Source organism: Schistocerca cancellata, chromosome 9 (assembly GCF_023864275.1).
Source record: "Schistocerca cancellata isolate TAMUIC-IGC-003103 chromosome 9, iqSchCanc2.1, whole genome shotgun sequence".
Taxonomy (NCBI): Eukaryota; Metazoa; Arthropoda; class Insecta; order Orthoptera; family Acrididae; genus Schistocerca; species Schistocerca cancellata.
In genome coordinates, this window is record NC_064634.1 from 337,785,724 (window position 1) to 337,807,928 (window position 22,205).

Sequence of the window (22,205 nt, forward strand, 5' to 3'; positions counted from 1 at the left end):
ATCAGTCCCCTAGAACTTAGAAATACTTAAACCTAACTAAGGACATCACACACATCCATGCCCGAGGCAGGATTCGAACCTGCGACCGCAGCGGTCACGCGGTTCCAGACTGAAGCGCCTAGAACCGCACGGCCACAACGGCCGGCACATAATTTACAATTTTAGCCATGTATCATGGAGTTGTAAATTATGTAACCCCGACTTTAGCATGTACATACCAACAATAGGGTTCATATCAACGAATTATGAAAATATGTAGTACATGGTGGCTGATAGATACGGAATTAAGCAATAACTTTTATTGATCTGAAGATGGCCATTCAATGGGCTGAAACTAGTTATCAGTAAAGGAATTTTTGCGACCTTGAGTTAGGATTTTTATCCACGCACTTTAACATAATTGATCGCCTGCCTCCCCGTGTGACAATATCAGATAATAACGTATTTTCAGAACATCCGGTCGCATTGTTTCATCGCCGTGTTCTCCACCACGTCATTAGCATATATCGTGAACAGGTGGTCCACATTTCTCCCGTGGCGTACTCACAAAATAACCTCCATACATGGTTTTTTGAGTTCTACCTGCTCTCAAGTTCTGAATCCAGTCCTAAAATTGATCCGATCTTACATGCGTTCCTATTCTGTTCGCTGCGGCTTTGCTTAGGCATTAGCCACCTCCGATACCTCGAACGTCTGTAGAAAATTAAGCAGGTCAGTATCACTTCCAAATCGCGATAATACCATAAAACACTGGACAATTGTGATGCAGCTATGGCCTTAATTAAATGCCAAACTGCTTTCTCAAATGAATATATTGTACCTTACGGGCTATACAATTTTCAGATTTATTTGTACAGTCCGTAACAACAGCATCATTTGAAAAATATATAATGGCTGTAAACAAAATTATCAAAGGTTAAAGTTATCATTCGGCGGCCGTGGTATGTTAGTCCGCCTCCGTATCAGAGTAATAATCGTGTCTGAATGTTGTGAGGAGGAGCTACGAATTTTTTCGTCGCGGGAAGACAAGATCATGGTGAATATGACATGCAGTGTTTCTCAAGAATACAGTGAACGTAACAACGACTAGTTTTAGTGCCCGTTAGCACAGCATCCACGTGCCAAGTGAATCGTAGTGATTTATTTTCATTTTGTGACTTGTAATTGTTCGTTAGAGCGGTCTCATTCAGAGTCTCTCAGAGGAGGACACATTTTCTTCTGCGCTGGTAACGAGGCTCATTAACCTCGCAGAGGGGTTACTGAGACGCTGAACATCATTAGGTGCTCACCACCTTTGCTGGCCGTGAACTTTACTGCATTCAAACACACACATACACACACACACACACACACACACACACACACACACATTTAAGTAAGCAACCAGAGAAGTGACATCTTGGGTTGTCGGGTGTTCTGACGGATATCAGCGTCGTACTTGCACGGTATTTCGGTCACGTAGCTCGTTGCCTTCATCAGGTGCGACCTGTCTCAGGTCGCACCTGATGAAGGCAACGAGCTACGTGACCGAAATACCGTGCAAGTACGACGCTGATATCCGTCAGAACACCCGACAACCCAAGATGTTATTAGATCGCCGGGAAATTTTGAAGAGTTAGAACCAGAGAAGTATATGTGTCGTTTGCAAGTACACTACTGGCCATTAAAATTGCTACACTACGGAACGCCGTGCTGGATCCCAATGGCCTTGTATCACTAGCAGTCGAGATGACATGCGTCTTATCCGCATGGCTGTAACGGATCGTGCAGCCACGTCTCGATCCCTGAGTCAACAGAAGGGAATGTTTGTAAAACAACAACCTTCTGCACGAACAGTTCGACGACGTTTGCAGCAGCATGGACTATCAGCTCGGAGACCATGGCTGCGGTTACCCTTGACGCTGCATCACAGACTGGAGCGCCTGCGATGGGTACTCAACGACAGACCTGGGTGGACGAATGGCAAAACGTCATTTTTTTTGGATGAATCAAGGTTCTGTTTACTGCATCATGATGGTCGCATCCGTGTTTGGCGACATCGCGGTGAACGCACATTGGAAGCGTGTATTCGTCATCGCCGTACTGGTGTATCACCCGGCGTGATGGTATGGGGTGCCATTGGTTACACGTCTCGGTCACCTCTTGTTCGCATTGAGGGCACTTTGAACAGTGGACGTTACATTTCAGATGTGTTACGACCCGTGGATCTACCCTTCATTCGATCCCTGCGAAATCCTACATTTCAGCAGGATAATGCACGACCGCATGTTGCAGGACCAGTACGGGCCTTTCTGGATACAGAAAATGTTCGACTGCTGCCCTGGCCAGCACATTCTCCAGATCTCTCACCAACTGAAAACGTCTGATCAATGGTGGCCGAGCAACTGGCCCGTCACAATACGCCAGTCACTACTCTTGATGAACTGTGGTATCGTGTTGAAGCTGCATGGGCAGCTGTACCTGTATACGCCGTCCAAGCTCTGTTTGACTCAATGCCCAGGCGCATCAAGGCCGTTATTACGGCCAGAGGTGGTTGTCCTGGGTACTGATTTGTCAGGATCTATGCTCCAAATTGCGTGAAAATGAAATCATACGTCAGTTTTAGCACAATATACGTGTCCAATGAATACCCGTTTATCATCTGTATTTCTTGTTGGTGTAGCAATTTTAATGGCCAGTAGTGTATTTTTGACACCATTCACGGACTCATTCCATATGATATAAATGTCTTTCTTCCTAGAGTCACTTCTATCTATGGTTGCTCAGAAAGTGATAATCCTCGTCGTTACCGTGGATGAGACATTTATGAGAACTTTTGACAAATCGAGTAAGTTTCGACCGGATTCGGCGTCATATGTTTCTTGTCAATCATATGTTTGTAGCCTGGCGCCTGAAGTGGTCAGTGTGACATTTGGTGTAGAATAAAGATTTCTTGATACTGAAACTTTTTCATTCGATGAACTGCACAGAAACGCAGTTCAGTGCGCAACTTAGCTAACTTTACGCGAAATATACACCGACATTCAAAACAGTTTGTACGATCGAGTTTAAACAATGGAGTCGTTGGACTCTCTAGTCGACCAGCTGAGGAGTCTACTGAAAAACTTTATAATGTAATTTTGTATATTAGAATGAAGTGGGCGAGACAGCCGATACAATACGCGTCTCACCTGCACCAGTGGGAAAACTGGACATGGAAAAGCTGAATGTGCGTTGGGTGCCGCGGCTTTCGACGAAGAATATGTTGCAGGAAATAATGAACTATTTATTCTTTTTCTTATAATATTCATTCAGCTGTATTTAATGTTTATTAACAGCTATTGATTTCGAAGTGTTCAACATTTCATCATCAGCCATATTTCACTGACATACTGTGGAGCCCAAAATATATTATTTCTTAATCATGCGTCGTTATCAAGTATGACTCAACCATAACTAGTAGATCGACTAAAATGTCAGTTAGTTTTAATTACAAATCGTGGGGCAAAAAGCAATGGAAACTTTGAAATATATCCGACTAGCGACGAATCCTGTCTTCGCACGGACAGCAATATCTATAGCTGAACGACTTGTTGATAGTCTACAGTGCTATGCACAAACCATCCACGTGGATCAGCCTATCTATTAGAGCAAATCGTGTCAAAATTCCTCTGGTAGTTCCTGAGACTAGCTTTCATATACAGACAGAGAATCGCGGATGGGTACTTAAATCGATAATATGTATAGGTACGAAAAAATAATTCTAACATCTTGGTACAGCTAAAACAGCTCATAAATTTCATTTCCAGGTGCTCCACGTTTTTAAGAGAACTATAGCACTTTAATATAATTCTTTCATCGGTGCTGATTACTTGCTACTAAGTAGCGGAAAAGAAACATCTTGATGTAGGATTTAGCACTGTAGTCCTTGAGGTACGATCTGCGCTCTAAAGAAATGTTGAGCCCCTTTGCTGCTTAGTACATTCTTCACTACAGTTACAAGTGGAAGGTGCTTAAACAGCAAAATGAAACTGAAGGAAGAAAAGCAGGTTTCACATTGTCATAACAGATGACGAGATAAACCATTTCCATTAGCTTTGCGGCTTTCCTCGTTCGCTTGGTGGAGTATAACTTCAGCGTCGGGGATGTTCTTGAACAGAACTAAGAGATAATATTAATATCCTCTTTTAATCTGAACGCGGATGTTTGCTCTACATGTCTGGAGGTCACTGGCAGAATTACGCCCTGAGTTCAAATGGCTCTAAGCACTATGGGTTCAAATGGTTCAAATGGCTCTGAGCACTATGGGACTTAACTGCTGTGGTCATCAGTCCCCTAGAACTTAAACTACTTAAACCTAACTAACCTAAGGACATCACACACATCCATGCCCGAGGTAGGATTCGAACCTGCGACCATAGCAGTCGCGCGGTTCCAGACTGAGAGCCTAGAACCGCGAGACCACCGCGGCCGGCTAAGCACTATCGGACTTCTGAGGTCATCAGTCCCCTAGACTTAGAACTACTTAAACCTAACTAAGGACATCACACACATCCATGCCCAAGGCAGGATTCGAACCTGCGACCGTAGCAGTCGCGCGGTTCCGGACTGAAGCGCCTAGAACCACTCGGCCACAGCGACAGACCATGTACGAAATTATGCTGTCTTATCAGAGATGGCTGTCCTTTGTCTTCGAAACTGTACATCAGATTGGTTCCTAAGGTCGAGGGCTAAGTGTGCGGGTGTCCCGTGTTGAGACTACGGAAGATGAGAATTATCTACGTCAATATTCCGCAGGCTACATCATCGTGTAGTAGGAAGCGTTCTTTTGGTAAAATTAAGCGCCCCCTCCCCTCCCCCCACCATGTTCCATTCGCGAATGGCGCATCACTTGTATGATTGTCGGTAAAATCTGCACATTAGCTCCAATTTATCAAATTTTCTCGTCGTCATTTCGCGAGACAATCGTGGTAGGAGGTTGACAGGCTCTTCCCAGGACGTCGTCAAGCACTCTCTAGGAATTTCAATAGTAAACCTTTCCGTGATGCACGACGCCTCTCTTGTAGCGCCTGACACTGGATGCTCTCGCACTAGCTAAATGATCCGGTGATCTTGTCTATGTATTCAAGTAATCCAACTGGCAAGGGTCTTTCATTCCGGAACAGTACTCAAGAATCGGTCGAAGAAGTGTTTTGTAAGCGACATCTTTCATGGATGAATTACATTTCCTTCCTATCAGTCCCAGTTTGGCATCTATTTTTCTTTCGATTTGTTTGAAGTGGTCATTCTACTTGAGGGTGCTCCGTATGGCTACACATAGATGTGTTCCTGTTTATGATTTGTCACCAACAGTGCGATCATACAGTAATGGCACATCTTCTCAGCACACACGTTTTAAGAAGTATGACATGTTGAAGTAACGTTTTGTATACTGTTCAGTTTATCGGGAAGCCTGTATGGATAGGATGCATATCGGTTTTCGTTATCCCGTACATCGATACTACTTCTCTTCAATCCACCCTGTTTTTTAAACATGGCCTCATCCGTAAACAACGCAACAGTACAAAAAATGTGGTTTTTCGCATATTTCTGTAGGAGTCAATTTCGAAAATTCAGTTTAACATGCGAAGGTGGCTGGCTGAAATGACTGTACCTTTTGTTCCTTAAAATGGGTTTGTGTAAGATTCTCGACTTTGACTCGTGTTGAGACCTCGTGCAATGTGCCGACTAGTGATGGCCAGCTGCCACCCAATCGTGTAACATTCTCTTCCAAATCAATTGTTCTGGTATACCTCACACGGCCATAGCTTCCATTCTAAAACGGATCAGGTTTCTCAAAGACACATATGTACATAGGTAAAAGTACCGCGGGAACAGCTCGACGTAGCCTTACGGTGCGGTACTTTTCGATTGCATTCAATGAATCCATACAAAACTGTACATCAGGAAACCCTTTTATACTGTTGTGTATTACTGTTAATGTACAACACGACTGAAAAAACAAACCGTGACAGAACCGAGCGGTACTGAACGCATGCTTTAGGGCGAAGATTGAAACGGGCGTCTTCAAAACAGAAAATGCGATGAGTAAATGGAAGATGTTTGTTTCCAAACAAGACAAACAAAGTACTCAATCGTCATTTTCACTGTTGTAGATATTTTCACTGAAATACAGTGAAAGCCATGCATTAAACACTTTTCAAATAATTTATTTTTATGTAGTTATACGTAGCTGCTCTGGACTTGTTCTCGTCTGCTAAAGCATGCAATAATTTTTGGTTGGTTGGTTGGTTTGGGGAAGGAGACCAGACAGCGTGGTCATCGGTCTCATCGGATTAGGGAAGGATTGGGAAGGAAGGCGGCCGTGCCCTTTCAGAGGAACCATCCCGGCATTTGCCTCGAGTGATTTAGGGAAATCACGGAAAACCTCAATCAGGATGGCCGGACGCGGGATTGAACCGTCGTCCTGCCGAATGCGAGTCCAGTGTCTAATAATTTTTCGCTCCCTAGTGAAACTACGTCTATATGGTTGACTTTGGAGAAACAGCTGAGTGACCAATCAGGTCTCAGTGCGCGAGAGTTCGCTGGAAGGCATTCTGTATCTTATGTTCTCTGCTTCTGCATGTTGTTCTGCGCTGGCCTGGTCCCGGAATCATTGGGGCTACTCACATCGCGAGGACACTGCCTGTAATTTCAAGATGGCTTGCAGAGTACCCAGCATTTCCCAGGTAAGTATTTATTCTATTTTAGTTCATCTCTTCCGTCCACCTCTATCTGTCCGTCTCCTCTATCCCGCTCGCTGTCCATCTTTCTCTCCACCGTCTCTCTGTTGGCGTCTTCCATCCCTTTCCCTCACCTAATCACTATCCATCTCCTCCTGACCCTCTCTCGACCCATCTGCTCCTCCCCTTAAATCCATATGATTTTTACCCAATGCCTCAGCCTCCCTATGTCCTCCTCCCCGCTCTGTCTGTCCATCTCCTCCTTTCTCTGTCCATTTCCTCTTCCCTGTCTCTCTGTCCATCTTCCTCTCTCTCAGTCCATTCCTCCTCCTGCCACACCTTTTCGTAATCACCCCCTCTAGCTCCTTCTCCCTCTCTCTGTCCATCTTCTCCTCTGTCCATCTCCTCTTCCCCCACTCTTATTCCATCTCCTCCTCCCTATCCATCTTCTCTTCCCTTTCTCTGCTTCCTCTTTCCCATCTCTCTGTCCGTCTGCTCTTCTTCCCTTTGTCTATCCACTTATTTGCCTCCCCCCTCCCCATCTCTTTCTCTTCCCGTTATCTTTCCACGTTATCATCCCCACCACAATATTTTACTAAATATTCTAACTGATTATAAGTTTCGTGTCTTTGGTACTATTTTTAGGCCCCTGTACAGATAGCTAGATAAGTCACCTAAATGTCCATTGTATCATAGGTTCACTAATTTCAAATGGCTTCCGTAGGTTTTTAAAACTTATCTGTACACGTGGACCCTCCACACCTCTAATGACCTACGAGATTGTTGGTTCTTATCCCCACAGTATTTCTTTCCAGATTCCAAGTAATATGTGTACCAAGTCTGGCTGAAATCGATCCAGGGGGTTAGGAGTAGTTTCCTTATCCGCGGCTTTGCCTCCATATTCACATGTCACACATCTGTATGTATATTTCACCTGTAGCGAATTGCGCCGTGCAGTTTCATTTTTACGCAGATCAGTGTTCATGACGTCATATCTCCTAAACTCTGTGTCGCATGATGATACATATTTGTTGGTACATTCAGCGGCATATGTGGGTACGGTCTGAGAAAAGTGTTGCGAAGTGTAGCAAAGGAGCAAAAATCTAAACGTCATGCATGATGCCGAAGTTTTTCACGCATCTCATTATTATGACGTCGTATCTCCTGAACCGTGTGTCGTACAGAGGTATAATTTTACACATATATTCCGTATGTATGAATACTTTCTGCAAAGTGTGTCGCGAATACAGTTAGTGGTAGAGAAGTAATACATTCAAACCTCATGGCTGATGCGTCAGATTTACTGCATGAACAGCGAAAATGTAGTACTCGGGAAACTGTTCTCCTTTCATCATTTTGTGGGGATGTCAGCGAGAGAAAGTTTCGTAAGGGTTTGAAATTGCGTAAAGTTTGTTGTAAGCAATCAAGTGCTCTCATTCTCAAATTATGAATAAATGAAGTCCGAAAATTCGCGCGTAGTGGGCTATACTACTTTTCCGCCTCCACCCGTTTGATAGGCAGGTGCTTCTTTATCCCCACAGAGATCTTTTCCAGGTAGTAAATGCTTATGTGTACCGAATCTGGTTGAAATCGGTCTACTGGTTTAGGAGTAGATGTAGAAAATACGTACATACATCCATATACATGTTGAATCACGTAAAACTTGCATCCCAAACAGTGCGGAAATGGAAAATGCTACTGATGTGCGGTTTTCACAGAATAAATTGGTAGTCAGGGACTCGTAATGTTAGCCAATAAATAGGTTGCACCAATACTTAGAAAGTGTACTTTTAGTGCAAACATACACATTTTTAAATGGAACGATGCGTACTGACATCAAAAAATTAAAAGTAAGGTAAATTAGGATGTCAGTGGTGTTTGTCGCAGAATTCTAGTGCGAGTCGTTCACGAGGTATCGTATTTTGAAAAGATCCCACTCCGACACTTGTACAGTACCTGTGGTAGCACACATTGAAGAAGCTATGTGGGTTCTGAGCAATAACAAGATAATTGACCAACACAGGTTGTGCACAAAATGACGATCGGCAGCGAAAATACATGCTTCCAGTCTGGTATGGAACAACTACTGCACATGTGTTAGCATTTCAGCGGAGATTTCAAAATGTTCAAATGTGTGTGAAATCTTATGGGACTTAACTGCTGAGGTCATCAGTCCCTAAGCGTACACGCTATATAACCTAAATTATCCTAAGGACAAACACACACACCCATGCCCGAGGGAGGACTCGAACCTCCGCCGGGAGCAGCCGCACAGTCCGTGACTGCAGCGCCTTAGACCGCTCGGCTAATTCCGCGCGGCCCAGCGGAGATATCAGAGCATTCTGTGGTAATACGTCGTTAAACATCATCTTTCAGCTTTCCCCACAGAAAAAGTTCTACAAGCATCAAATCCGGGGAATGGGTCGGCCAAAGTACAGTTCCTCTGCGCCCAGTACATCCATTTGGAAACAATTCGTGAAGACATGCTGCAGTACTTCGCGCATTAGGGGCTGTACAGTCATCATGTTGGTACCACAGGTCCCTCCTAGTCTGCAAAGAAGAGTCTTCTAGCATTCGTGGAAGATCGTCTTTTTAGGAGGCTACCAGATTTCCGTCTATGATACACGGGCTATGAGCTCATGTTACATTATCCTACACCACGCGCTTTCTGTCCATGAACGCTGGCGTTCCACCTGACGAAGTCAACGGGGATGGTCGACAGATTTATAGTGCATGTTTGGGCGTTTTACCTGGCCATGACTGATGAATGTGGCTTCATCACCAAACAAGGTATGAGACATCTGAAGTATTCTGTCTTAATGCTCATGTACAGAAGTTAATACGATTCTCATAATAGTTTCCATGCAGCTCATGATGGAGAGAGATGTGAAAGGGATAGAACCTGTGCGGATGGATAATGCGTATGACACTTGTCCTACGTACTTCTTCGTGCGATTGCGCTGGACCTAACCTGAGGATGAACTGCAACAGCAGCAAGAACATTAATTTCCCCCTTTTCTGCCGTCCCTTGCTTCCTTCTGTTACGTTGTCTATGTATCGCACTACCACTTTCATGTAACTTGTTGAAGAGCTTGATAAAGAAATGCCGAGATGGTTGCCGTCTATCGGGACGTCTTGCCACATACACTGTATAGGAACGAATTGCATTCTTCCTGTACTCTCCACACGCCATGAGCGTGTCGGCTTTTTCTGCGTTGGAAAATGGTCCACACGCGAGCTACTGCTTGGACAGCCACGCACTAACCGACTAGCAACTCACAGTGCACTAAAACGACAGGCAAGCACTCTGTAAGCTAATATAACAGCATCGTACCTAGCAACTATGCAGATTGATTGGCTCAACCTAGTGTAGATGCGGAATCTTTTCAAAATACGATATTTCTAAACGGTTCGCACTAGAAGCCTGCAACAAACAACACCACTGTTATTTTTGTTTACCCTACGTTTAGTTTGTTAACGCCAATAGACATTCTTCCACTTAAAAAAGCGTATCCTTGCACAAAAATAAGTTTTACAAGCATTATTACAATCTGTTTATTGGCTAACAATATGAGCCCCTGACTACCAACCCATTCTGTGAAAACCACACATTAATGACACTTTCCATTTCCGCAATATTTGCGGTGCAAGTTTTAAGTGATTCAACCTCAAAAATGGTTCAAATGGCTCTGAGCACTATGGGACTTAACATCGTAGGTCATCAGTCCCCCAGGACTTAGAACTACTTAAACATAACTAACCTAAGGACATCACACACATCCATGCCCGAGGCAGGATTCGAACCTGCGACCGTAGTGGTCGCATGGTTCCACACTGAAGCGCCTAGAACTGATCGGCCGGCATTCAACCTGTATATATACATGTATGTGTACGACTGTTTTTATAATATGTATGGCTTTGTAAGATGTCCCGTTTCGATGATCATTTCAACGGTGCAATACATTGGAATTAATGGCGAAACCGCTGATAGCATGGGCAGCTTGGCGTAACTCGTATTTCGTTCCCAAGTTTTCGAGTACATAGATATAGCTTAAGGTTAAGATCCGTTGTTTAAAGAGAGAAGCCTTGTTCCCTCTTCATGGGTCAATATCAGTATTTCATGCGTCCATCAATGAGTGTAGCCGTGGCAGAGGCACAAGTTCAACTCCCGCTTATTCCATATTGTTAGCGAACTGTTGATAGTACGGAATTTCCTTCTTCTACTTATTTTCATGTTCGGTGGAAATGAACTCTACGCTGTCCGTTGAACCGTTGAAGAACAACTGTAATCTTGATATTGCAATTTGTTATTAGAGCACTGAATAACAACAATTCCAAAATTCACTTGATTTACTTGCCTCCCACGGTCATTTATGAAATTTACACTGGCGCGACAAAAGCCACGGAATATCTATTAATATCGTGTTGGACCTCCGTTAGCTCGGCTTAATGCAGCAACTGGACGTGACATGGACTCAACACGTCGTTGGAAGCCCCAGCAGAAATACTGAGCCATGCTGTCTCTCTAGCCGTCCATAATTGCACAATCAGCCTAACAGTTCATGCATCCAGGTTGCTCACAAGAATAATATACAGAAGAATGGAAAAGAAAATTCAGAATGTGTTAGATGATGATCAATTTGGCCTCTCTCGAGAGGCAGTTCTGACGTTGCGGTTGATAATGGAAGCAAGACTAAAGAAAAATCAAGAAACGTTAAAAGGATTTGTCGGCCTGGAAGCAGCCTTCGACATTGTAAAATGGTGCAAGGTATTCGAAATTCTGATAAACATTGGGGTAAGCTATAGGCAGCGACGGATAACATACAATATGTACAAGAGCAAAGAGGGAATAATAAGAATGCACGACCAAAAAAGAAATACTGGGATTAAAAAAGGGTGTAATACAGGGATTCAGTCTCTCGCCCCTACTGTTCAATTTGTACATCGAAGAAGCCATGATAGAAATAAAAGAAAGGTTCAGAAGCGGAATTAAAATTCAAGGTGAAAGGATATGAATGATACGATTCGCTGACGACATTGCTATCCTGAGTGAAAGTGAAGAAGAATTACATGATATACTGAATGGAATGAACAGCGTAATGAGTTCAGAACATGGAGTGAGAGTCAACCGAAGAAAGACGAAAATAATGAGAAACAGAAGAAATGAGGACAGTGAGAAACTTAATATCAGGATTGATGGTCACGAAATAGTAAGCAATTCTGCTAACTAGGCGGCAAAATAACCAATGACGGATGGAACAAGGAGGACTTCAAAAGGAGACTAGCACTCGCGAAAAGGTCATTCCTGGTCAAGAGAAGTTTACTAGTGTGACACATAGGCCTTAATCTGAGGAAGAAATTTCTGAGAATATACGTCTGGAGCACAGCATTGTATGGTAGTAAAACATAGACTGAGGGAAAACCGGAACAGAAGAGAATCGAAGCATTTGAGGTGTCGTGCCACAGGCGAATATAGAGAATTATGTGGACTGATAAGGTAAGGAATGAGGAAGTTCCGCGCAGAATCTGGGAGGAAAGGAATACTCGGAGAACACTGAGAAGAAGAAGAAGGGACAGGATGATAGGACAATTGTTAAGATATCAGGGAATAACTTCCATAGTACTAGAGGGAGTTGCAGAAGGCAAAAACTGCAGAGGAAGACGAAGACAGAGATAGGAGACATCCAGCAAATAACTGAGGAAGTAGGCTGCAAGTGCTACTCTGGGATAAAGAGGTTGGCACAGGAGAGGAATTCGTGGCAGACCACATCAAACCAGTCAGAAGACTGATATGAAAAACAAAACAAAAAAATAAAATAAAAAAAAAGAGAAGTAAGAGTGTTGTGAACCAACTGACATCTCGATTATGTCCCATAAAATGTTTGATTGGATTGATGTCGGGCGTTCTTCGTGGGTAAGTGATTCGCTCTAATTGTCCAGAATCTTCTTCAAACTAATCGCAAACAATTGTGGCTCAGTGACATGACATCGTTGTTTGGGAATATGAAAGCCATGAATGATTGCAAATGGTCTCCAAGTAGCCGAACATAAGCAAGCAACGATCGGTTCAGTTGGACCGGATGGCCCAGTCCATTCAACGTAAACATAGCCAAAACCATTATGTAGCCACCACTAGCTTGCATGGTGTCTTGTTGACATCACGAATCCATGGCTTCATAGGATCTACGCCGCACACCAACCCTACCATCAACTCCCGCCAACTGAAATCGGGACTCATCTGACTAGGCCACTGTTTTCCAGTCGTGCTCACGAGCCGGGGAGGGGTGCTGCACGTGATGTCGTGCTGTTAGCAAAGGTATTCGCGTCGGTCGTCTGCTACCATAGCCCATTAATGCCAAATTTCGTCGCACTGCTCTAACGGATATGTTCATCCACTTTGCCCTCTGTGGTTATTTCATTTAGTTTCGCTTGTCTATTAGCACTGACAACTCTACGCAATCGCCACTGCTCTCTATCGTTAAGTGAAAATCGTAGATCACTGCATTGCCCGTGGTGAGAGATAATGTCTGATCTTTGGTATTCTCGGCACATTGACACGGTGAATCTCGGAACATTGAATTTCCTAACTATTTCAGAAATGGAATGCCCACGCATGTAGGTGCAACTACCATTCTGCGTTCATCGTCTGTTAATTCCCGTTGTGCGGCAATAATCACGTCGCAAACTTTTGTACATGAAGCATCTGAGTACAAATGACGACTCCGCCAAGTAACTGCCTTTTATACCTTGTGTACTCTATTTCTACCGCAATTTGTATATGTACAGATCGCTAACTTTTGTGACCTCAGTGTGTACTGCCTTTACAGGTTATTCCCACGCACTCCTATATACTTGATTACATCTGCAGTTGATGTGAGCACAAACTAGTAACTGGATTTTGCATTCGGTAGAGTCGTTATTCAGACAAGCTGCCTTCAGTAGCAACATTTCTCATTTTCTTACGTATATCTTACATCCAGTAGAAGGCAAGTTAGTGTTGTCGAAATTTCGAGACTTTATGCAAATCCTGAATATGTATGAAGTGATTATTGTATTTCAGGTTTATTTGTGAGCGGTTGTTAGGGTTTATAAGGTGCTGTCTTACATCTTGATAGCAGATCCTGTAAGGAAGGACGAAAAAGACACTTATACACTGAAGGCCAATGAAACAGGTATAAGCAAGCATGTATGCGTGAGATACGTAAACAGTCAGAATAGGGCGCTGCGGTCGGCACGGCCTATACGAAGTGCATTCAAGTTCTAAGGCCTCCGATTTTTTTTTCTAATTAACTACTCACCCGAAATCGATGAAACTGGCGTTACTTCTCGACGTAATCGCCCTGAAGACGTACACATTTTTCACAACGCTGACGCCATGATTCCATGGCAGCGGCGAAGGCTTCTTTAGGAGTCTGTTTTGACCACTGGAAAATCGCTGAGGCAATAGCAGCACAGCTGGTGAATGTGCGGCCACGGAGAGTGTCTTTCATTGTTGGAAAAAGCCAAAAGTCACTAGGAGCCAGGTCAGGTGAGTAGGGAGCATGAGGAATCACTTCAAAGTTATCATCACGAAAAAACTGTTGCGTAACGTTAGCTCGATGTGCGGGTGCGTTGTCTTGGTGAAGCAGCACACGCGCAGCCCTTCCCGGACGTTTTTGTTGCAGTGCAGGAAGGAATTTGTTCTTCAAAACATTTTCGTAGGATGCACCTGTTACCGTAGTGCCCTTTGGAACGCAATGGATAAGGATTACGCCCTCGCTGTCCCAGAACATGGACACCATCATTTTTTCAGCACTGGCGGTTACCCGAAATTTTTTGGTGGCGGTGAATCTGTGTGCTTCCATTGAGCTGACTGGCGCTTTGTTTCTGGATTGAAAAATGGCATCCACATCTCATCCATTGTCACAACCGACGAAAAGAAAGTCCCATTCATGCTGTCGTTGCGCGTCAACATTGCTTGGCAACATGCCACACGGGCAGCCATGTGGTCGTCCGTCAGCATTCGTGGCACCCACCTGGATGACACTTTTCACATTTTCAGGTCGTCAAGCAGGATTGTGTACACAGAACCCACAGAAATGCCAACTCTCGAGGCGATCTGTTCAACAGTCATTCGGCGATCCCCCAAAACAATTCTCTCCAGTTTCTCGATCATGTCGTCAGACCGGCTTGTGTGAGCCCGAGGTTGTTTCGGTTTGTTGTCACACGATGTTCTGCCTTCATTAAACTGTCGCACCCACGAACGCACTTTCGACACATCCATAACTCCATCACCACATGTCTCCTTCAACTGTCGATGAATTTCAATTGGTTTCACACCACGCAAATTCAGAAAACGAATGATTGCACGCTGTTCAAGTAAGGAAAACGTCGCCATTTTAAGTATTTAAAACAGTTCTCATTCTCGCCGCTGGCGGTAAAATTCCATCTGCCGTACGGTGCTGCCATCTCTGGGACGTATTGACAATGAACGCGGCCACATTTGAAAACAATGTGCATGTTTATATTTCTCTTTCCAGTCCAGAGAAAAAAAATCGGAGGCCTTAGAACTTGAATGCACCTCGTATAAGACAAAAGTCTGGAGCAGTTGTTAGATCAGTCACTGCTGCTACAATGGCAAGTTATCAAGATTTAAGTGAGTTTGAACGTGGCGTTATAGTCGGCGCACGAGTGATGGGACACTGCATCTCCGACGTGGGGATGAAACGGGGACTTTTCCGTACGACCATTTCACGAGTGTACCGTGAATATGAGGAACCTGGTGTAACATGAAATAACCGACATCGCTGCGGCCGGAAAAGATCCAGCAAGAACGAGACCAACAACAAATGTCTAACTTTGGTTTCCATTTCGCGACCGGTCGGACGTTACTTTTCGAATAGCCTTCATAATTTGCTTTGCGTTTTAGATGTCACAATGTAGCGTTCTGGACTGTTTTTCTGATAGTGTTTCTCAGTTTTCTTGAAGTTTGTCAGAACTTGACGTTTCTATTTGCACCCACTTTCGTTTGACCAGAAAACTTACTTCACTCATGGTCCACTCCACTGACGTATACGACGGCGTTTGTGGAAACGACCAGCGACATAGTGTGACAAAAATATAATTGTCCCAAAAATCCGACATGTTTCCACTGATCGACGTCGAATCCCGATGATCCTGTGCCCACTGCAATCGTAACTGACGACGTGGTTGGGTCAGGATGTCAGTACGTAGGGGTGGTCAGCTGCGGAGCTCTATGTTCAACAATGTACGATGAACGGTGGACTCCGAAACACTTGTGCGTGCACCAGCATTGTGCTCTTTCGGCAGATAAGCTACACATTACCATCTATCCAACTTTACAGAGCAGACAAGCCTCCGAACACCATGTTCTGTGAAGAATCGTGGACAGCCAACCATTTAGTGCCTACTGGCAGTTTCACTGTCCTTCTATATTTTTCCGTAAATGCTCACGTAGCAGGCGAATGTTCGACCAGCTTCGCCGTTTTCGAGATGATCGTTCAGGGGCTCTGCGTTATCTGCCCTTTATCAAAATCTCTTATCTCAACAGATTTCCCGATTTGCAGCTCATAACTTCGTTAGGGTGATCCCCCGTATGAGCGTGCTCCGCTTACTTCCTTTGACTGCCACATCACGAGCCCGCAACTTCATCAGGCGTCATCCAGCGTTGCGTTGGGCAGTGGTCATAATGTTTTGGCTGATCAGTGTAAATTCTTGATGAATAAACGAAACTAGAGCAGAAACGAGATTTAAAAATCTTATTGACTTCATTCAGCGCCTCGCGATACCAGGAAGTAAATTAAATGGTTCAAATTGCTCTGAGCACTATGGGACTTAACATATATGGTCATCAGTCCCCTAGAACTTAGAACTAGTGAAACCTAACTAACCTAAGGACATCACACAACACCCAGTCATCACGAGGCAGAGAAAATCCCTGACCCACCGGGAATCGAACCCGGGAACCCGGGCGTGGGAAGCGAGAACGCTACCGCACGACCACGAGCTGCGGACGGAAGTAAATTAAGAACAGGACGAATCTCAACACAAATTATGTATTTGCATAATACACTGAACACATAGAGTAATAAGATTTTGCAATGTAAACTCATTGTCAACATATATGCAGCAGTGGAGTGGACTCTGAAATAAGTTTTAATGTCGAACGAAAGCACACTACTGGCCATTAAAATTGCTAAACCACGAAGATGACGTGCTACAGACGCGAAATTTAACCGACAGGAAGAGGATGCTGTGATATGCAAATGATTAGCTTTTCAGAGCATACACAAAAGGTTGGCGCCGGTTGCGACACCTACAACGTGCTGACATGAGGAAAGCTTCCAACCGATTTCTCATACACAAACAGCAGTTGACCGGCGTTGCCTTGTGAAAAGTTGTTGTGATGCCTCGTTTAAGGAGGAGAAATGCGTACCATCACGTTTCCGATTTTGATAAAGGTCGGATTGTAGCCTGTCGCGACTGCGGTTTATCGTATCGCGACATTGCTGCTTTCGTTGGTCGAGATCCAATGACTGTTAGCAGAATATGGAATCTGTGGGCTCAGGAGGGTAATACGGAACGCCGTGCTGGATCCCAACGGCCTCGTATCACTAGCAGTCGAGATGACAGGCTTCTTATCCGCATGGCTGTAACGGATTGTGCAGCCACGTCTCGATCCCTGAGTCAACAGATGGGGACATTTGCAAGACAACATCCATCTGCACGAACAGTTCGACAACGTTTGCAGCAGCATGGACAATCAGCTCGGAGACCATGGCTGCTGTTACCCTTGACGTTGCATAACAGACAGGAGCGCATGCGGCCGTGTACTCGACGACGAACCTGGGTGCACGAATGGCAAAACGTCATTTTTTCGGACGAATCCAGGTTCTGTTTACAGCATCATGATGGTCGCATCCGTGTTTGGCGACATCGCGGTTAACGCACATCTCCATACTGCCGCATCTCCCGGCGTGATGGTAGGGGTGCCATTGGTTACACGTCTCGGTCACCTCTTGTTCGCATTGACGGCACTTTGAACTGTGGACGTGGACGTGGTTCTACACTTGATTCGATCCCTGCGAAACCCTACATTGCATCAGGATAATGCACGACCGCGTGTTGCATGTCAAAAAAAAAAAAAAAAATGGTTCAATTGGCTCTGTGCACTATGGGACTCAACATCTGAGGTCATAAGTCCCCTAGAACTTAGAACTATTTAAACCTAACTAACCTAAGGACATCACACACACCCATGCCCGAGGCAGGATTCGAACCTGCGACCGTAGCAGTCCCGCGGTTCCGGACTGCAGCGCCAGAACCGCTAGACCACCGCGGCCGGCTGTTGCATGTCCTGTACGGGCCTTTCTGGATACAGAAAACGTTCGTCTGCTGCCCTGGCTAGCACATTGTCTAGATCTCTCACCAATTGAAAACGTCTGGTCAATGGTGGCCGAGCAACTGGCTCGTCACAATACGCCAGTCACTACTCTTGATGAACTGTGGTATCGTGTTGAAGCTGTATGGGCAGCTGTACCTGTACACGCCATCCAAGCTATGTTTGACCCAATGCCCAGGCGTATCAAGGCCGTTATTACGGCCAGAGGTGGTTGTTCTGGGTACTGATTTCTCAAGATCTATGCACCCAAATTGTGTGAAAATGTAATCACATGTGAGTTCTGGTATAATATATTTGTCCAATGAATACCCGTTTATCATCTGCATTTATTCTTGGTGTAGCAATTTTAATGGCGAGTAGTGTAGTTGCCAATAAAAAGAGAGCATCATACGTCAAGATCTGACGAACTTCAACAATACAAAAACCGAAAAATACACTTAGTAATACCATATTGCTAACACAGACGTAAGCCACAGATTTATTACACTATACAAAAAATTGTTCCAGCATTAATGCTGTAGGGTCATTCGAAAATTGCATAACAGCTGAAACGAGTCGTCGTATGGAAGTAGAGAGCTAATGAGATCAGTGCCAAGCAGAAACTGGAAAAATATATGCTAGATCTATTTTAAATTTGATTCCATAACAGAACGAAGAAAAATGAGGAAGGCAAACATCGGGTGATAGTGGAAAAGAAAGATATCTTTCACATATATCTTTTACAGGGAAATAGACAGGTTAGAAATATCGTAGAAAAAGTGCGAATGAATGTACCAACCATGTGACGAAATTCAGCGCCAGAGAAACTGGCCACAGCAGGAATCTGAAACAAAAAGAAATATGTTTGTCACTCTTTCTGCGTGGAAAGGTTTATTTCAACTTAGGTTAATAAGTATGAGGAGAGATGTGTCTGCGAGGACGTCGTAATTTCTAGGAAGAGCGGTGTCGCTGCTGAGGTCATCAGCGGCGCAGCGTACCGAAATGATTTGCTTCGCCGCGCCGTTTCTCCCGGCAGGTAGAAGCGTATAGGACGCGACACGCCACGTTATGCTAATCTGCGCGCCTGTCGGCCTTATTCGCCCTGTCGAGAAGTATCTCTCCTTCTTGTCACTTTCTGTCATCAGAATGACAGATTAGTAGCGAAGAGTCGCTGATGACACAACGAGAAACGGCGTTTTCCCTTTTGGTTTTTTGATGCGGACTTTTTCTTCCTCTTTACTCTTTCAAGTATTTTTGACGTCACGATAATAATCGATAATGAAACTGATTCCTACAGATATTATTTATCTTCAGATAGCAAAAACATTGTTGTTGAAAAAAAAAAGTTCTTTCGAGTCATTTCAGTTCTCACGCTGTTAATTCTTTCGCTATCATTGTCAGCTTTTCTGTTGACTGAGAGAGCGTCTTTTCCATACATAACATCTTAGCAGTATCCTCTTACACATAAAAATGAAAGCTTCGACGACACTGAAATCTCCTTGGAACTTGAAATTTTGTGGTGAGGTCTTATGGGATCAAACTGCTGAGGTCATCGGTCCCTAAGCTTACACACTATTTAATGGGACTTAAACTAACTTACGCTAAGGACGACACACACACACACACACCCATGCTCGAGAGAGGGAGGAGTCGAACCTCCGACAGGGAGGAGCCCCGCGGACCGCGACAAGACGTCTCAGACCGGGCGGCATCCCAGCGCGGCGCAATCTCCTTGGCCGGCACCTGGCGGTAAATTTACTGGATTTACACCTGTTGGAGCACTTTGGATACTGATGCTGCTGCAGTGTAAGTGTTTAAGCAGACCAAACAGAGAAAGTCATTAGTCTGCTTTCGAGTCGCCCTTCCCCTGTCCCCCCCCCACCCCCCTGCCCATCACCCACCCCCCCAAGACAGAGGCAGTGTACCCCAATGTGTCTGCATTTAGAGCAAATTCTGTGTGCAAGTGTGAGAGACTGTTCTACATTTTTATGTAGCCTGTATCTGACGTGGAATGTGGGGACCAGCCCAGTATTCATCGAGGGCGATGTGGGAAACCCCCTAAAAACCACATCTCGGCTGGCTGGCGCGCCGACCCCTCGTCGTTAATCCGCAGGGCGTATTCGATCAGAAGACATCATACCCCCGCGTCCCGGAAGCGCCGGAAGCAGTCACTTCAACACGTTCATCTATCTGGGCGGGTACAGGCGGTAAAGAAGGCACAATGAATAGTTAAGTAACTCTAGAAATGTAATTACGAAGAAATGATTGCCTGCGGTGGTGGCCGAGAGGTTCTAGGCGCTTCAGTCCGGAACCGCGTGACTGCTACGGTCGCAGGTTCGAATCCTGCCTTGGGCATGGATGTGTGTGATGTTCTTAGGTTAGTTAGGTTTAATTAGTTCTAAGTCTAGGAGTCTGATGACCTCAGATGTTAAGTCCCATAGTGATCAGAGGCATTTGAACCATTTTTGAACCTCAGATGTTAAGCCCCATAGTGCTTTGAGCAATTTGAATAAGCGTGGAGGATACCACAAATTGCACCTACGGCTAAGGATATATTAACCACATCCTCTTTTCTGCAGTAAAATTCTCAACGTAAATGAGTATGTACTCCTAAGTGTTCGAAAAGTGACTACCATCTTACATGAGCACAATGTTTATTTTTCGTGGCGTGAAAGTTTAGAAAGTTTCAAAATGGTTCAAATGGCTCTAAGCACTGTGGGACTCAACATCTGTGGTCATCAGTCCCCTAGAACTTAGAACTACTTAAGCATAACTAAACTAAGGACATCACACACATCCATGCCCGAGGGAGGATTCGAACCTGCGACCGTACGGTCACGCGGTGCCAGACTGACGCGCCTAGAACCGCACGGCCACACTGGCCGACGAGTTTAGAGAGAAGCACACACTGATCACCCAGATCATTATGACATTAAGACCAGCTACCTAACAGCCGTTATGTCCATCTTTGGCACAGATAACAGCAGCGACGCATCGTGGCAAGGCAGCGATGAGGACTTGGTAGGTCGCAGGAGTGAGTTGGCGCCACACCTGCACAGGCAAATCACGTAATTGGCATAACTTCCGGTGAGGGAGGCGATGAGCTGTAACGCCACGTTCAATCACATCACAGATGTGTTCAGACCTGACGAATTGGGAGGGGGGGGGGGGGGCGGGCAGTACATCAATTGTAACTTGCCACTGTGTTCCTCGAACACTTCTGGCCATGTGACATGGTGCATTATCGTGCTGAAAAATGCCACTGCCGTCGGGAAACATGTTCGTCATGAAGTGATGTACGTGGTCTGCAACCTGTGTACGATATTTCTTGGCCGTTATGGTGCGTTTCAAGACTGGACTCATGGATGCCCACGTGAATGTCCCACAGAGGATAATGGAGCTACCACCAGCTTGTATCCGTCTCGCAGTACAGGTGTCACGGAGCTGTTATCCTGGAAGACGAGGGATTCGCGCCCTCCCATCGGTATGATGAAGAAGGTATCGGGATTCATCGGACCATGCAGCGTTCTGCCACTGCGCAAAAGTCCAGTGCCGATGGTCACATGCCCATTTAAGTCACAATTGCCGTTGTCGCGGTGTTAACATTTGCACATGCATGGATCGTCAGCTGCGGAGGCCCATCATTAGGGGTGTTCGACAAACTGTGTGTTCAGACAGCCCAGCATTAAAGTCTGATGTCAGTTCCGCAACAGTTTGCCGTCTGTCCTGTTTTACCTGTCTGCCCAGCCTACGACGTCCGACATCCGTAATGAGGGCTGGCTGCCCATCCCTATGGCGGCTGGACGTCGTTTCGCCTTGGTTTCGCCACATGTCAAAGACACTCACCATAGCACTCCTTGAACAGCCAACAAGTAGTGCAGTTCCCGAAACGCTCCTGCCGAGCCTCCGCGCCATCACACTTTGTCTTCGGTCAAACTCGCGCGTCTTGTCCATTCCACACACGGACAGCATGCTCACTGATAACGAACCATGGGTTTGTCTGACTAGCAGTCTTTCCTAGCCAGGTGACTCTGCTACCGCCTGACCGGGATTATACAGATAGTAGGCCGGTGGTGATAATGTACACTCCTGGAAATTGAAATAAGAACACCGTGAATTCATTG

At 45.1% G+C, this 22,205-nt stretch overlaps 1 long non-coding RNA gene across 1 annotated transcript in view; it reads right to left on the bottom strand.

Moving 5' to 3' along the window:
• The window catches only part of LOC126101030 (uncharacterized), a 676,417-nt gene that overhangs the window by 190,900 nt on the left and 463,312 nt on the right, over positions 1-22,205 (bottom strand). The window contains exon 4 of the long non-coding RNA XR_007522246.1: positions 18,881-18,925. This is a non-coding gene — a long non-coding RNA (uncharacterized LOC126101030). The remainder of the gene's footprint in view (positions 1-18,880; positions 18,926-22,205) is intronic.